This window comes from Mustela nigripes, chromosome 7 (genome assembly GCF_022355385.1).
Source record: "Mustela nigripes isolate SB6536 chromosome 7, MUSNIG.SB6536, whole genome shotgun sequence".
NCBI classification, from domain to species: Eukaryota; Metazoa; Chordata; class Mammalia; order Carnivora; family Mustelidae; genus Mustela; species Mustela nigripes.
The window spans coordinates 129,850,348-129,852,827 of NC_081563.1; positions in this window are offsets into that span (position 1 = coordinate 129,850,348).

A 2,480-nucleotide genomic window follows, 5' to 3' on the forward strand; every position below is an offset into this window, starting at 1 on the left:
GGGGGGGGGGGGATGGGGAGGGGCTTCTGCCACGGTCCAGGCGGAAAATGAGCAGGGACCCGAGGAAGTGACAGATTCAGCGGGAACGTGTAGCCTTGCTGATGGACTGGAGGCTTAGGGGGCAGGCAGGAGACACCGAGGGTCCCTGGCTTCACTCTGTAGTCCCTGGGCTGCCACCGGGACACAGAGCTGACCGCTGCGTGGTTCCCCCTCTAGGGAAGGACTCAACTGGGCAAGGCCAGGGCAGACTTGCGGGGTGATGGCGGGAGCAGGCCCAGGACCCCACATCTCACACCATTCAGGCCCCTACCTTGATGTCCCATCCCCTGGACGCCTCCTGACCACCCTGCGGCAGGGAGCCCCTCCTGCTCTCTCGCCCTCCCCCTGCTTCAGTGTGCGGTGTGTGTGCTCTTGTCACCCCACGTGCTCCATGGTGGTGTTTCTTCGCTGTCGGGCGCCCGCCCTCCCTCGTCAGCCCCACGAGAGGGAGGACTTCCTCCGGTTCCTTCCCCAAGTCCCCAGCACCTAGCCATGGTCTGGCGGGAGCAGTGCTCAGCACAAATATGTGGGATGAATGAACAAACCCCCATTCTCCAATGAGGACACTAAAGAAAGCTAACGCAAGGGAAGCGACTCTCAGGGTCACACAGCCGCTAGGTGCAGGGTCAGGATTTGAACCCAGAACTCATTGCAAAGTTTGCACCGAGTAGCCTACCTCCTAATACCAGTGACACTGCCTGCAATCCAGGAATTTCCACTTGTGGGGTCTAGTGCTCTATCCTTGCTGAGGAAGCAAATGTTATCAGTATAGCTCCTCAGAGAACCTACAGGGCGCCAACCTGGCCCCGGGCATTTACTAGATAAGAAAACTGAGGCTCAAAGGGGCTGAGGTCTTCCCTGAGATACACAGCTTGCCACTGGCAGAGCTGGGTTGCAGCCCCCACCAATCCCTCAACTGGGGTCTCCTCTCACATTCCTGGTATGCTCTGGACCCCGGGAAATAAGGCAGAGCAGGCATAGCCCACACCGCCCATGGTCCCAACCAAGCCCGGAGGAAGCCGGGCAACTCCTCAAGCTGGGAGCTTCTGAGAAATGAGGGCTGCGGGTTAGGATCTGGGGCCCTGCCATCAAACTCCAGCTCCATCCTTCCTCTGCTGTGTGACCTCAGGAAAGTGGCTTCCCCTCTCTGGCCTAGAGTTCCTCCTGTAACTCCAGCTAAAATTCTGGACAAAGTAGATAAAAACATATCAAGCACATTTTAAAAATAAAAAGACACAGCATGTGTTCTAGCTGACATTTTGCATTAGAGTGTAGCGCTAGGACATACAAATGTAGTCACAAGAAAATATAATAAACTTCATTTGAAAAAAAAATCAACAACAAACAAAAGAGTTTCTTTTTCTCTCGTGTGAATGAAATCCAGATGTAGGCAGTTCAGGGCTGGTTTGGAGACTCCACAAAGCTCTCAGTGTCCCAGACTCCTTCCTGTTCCTGACTCTGCCATCCCTAGGGTGTGGCCCTCCTTCTCATGATCCAAGGTGGAAGCCACAGTGCCAGCCTTCTCGTCTGCCTTCCAGGTGGCAGGAAGGATAGAAGATAGGGAAAGGGTAGGTCGCGGCTAAACCTCTAGAAAATATTCCAGAAACTGCCAAACACGCTCCCTATCATGTGCCATTGGCTAGAACTCAGTTACATGGCCGCATCTAGCTTCTAGGTAAGCTGGGGAAAGCCGTTTTTATTCTGCATGTCCGTGAACTCAACTAAAGGTCAATCAAACATTCGTAAATAAATGAGATAATTTCACAGAGTGATACATGCCATGAAGGAACACAGCGGGGCAAGGGAGGGAGAACAGAAGCAGGAGAAGGTCTCCCTGAGGTGAGGTGGTTGAGACCTGAGGGACAGGAGGGCCCGGGGGCGAGCATTCCAGGCAGAGGCAGAAAGTGCGTGCCCTGAGGCAGGAAACCAAAGGAGGCCAATGGGGCCGGAGCTGGAATGAGGATACAGTACAGCCTGGAGCTGGTGGAGGGTGGAGGTCAGAGAGCTGATCCGGGCTGGCTCCTGGGGGGCAGCTGTGAGGCCCAGGATGGAGGCTGGTATTATTTTCTAAGTACAATGGAGAGATACTGAAGGGTTGAGGCTGAGGAAAGAGACCTGATATGTTGTCCCTTTGAAAGGATGCTGAGCTCCCCAGGCCTGTGAAATTGACCTGGCACCCTCCAGAGACCTTCATTCATTCATTCGTTCACTCATTCATTGGGTGAATGGACTGGAGTAGCGGAAACCGGCCTCCGAGTCCCCACCCTGAGAAGAAGGGCAAACATCAAACAGACAAGCACTTCAACGCAGTTCTCAGATGCCGGTGAGTGCTTTGAGGAGAAGATGAGCGAGACCGCAGGAGGGCCTGCGTTTGGTGGCACAACAGAGAAGGAGGTGATCTTTGAGCTGAAATTAGAACCATAAGGAAGCGTTATCTTGGT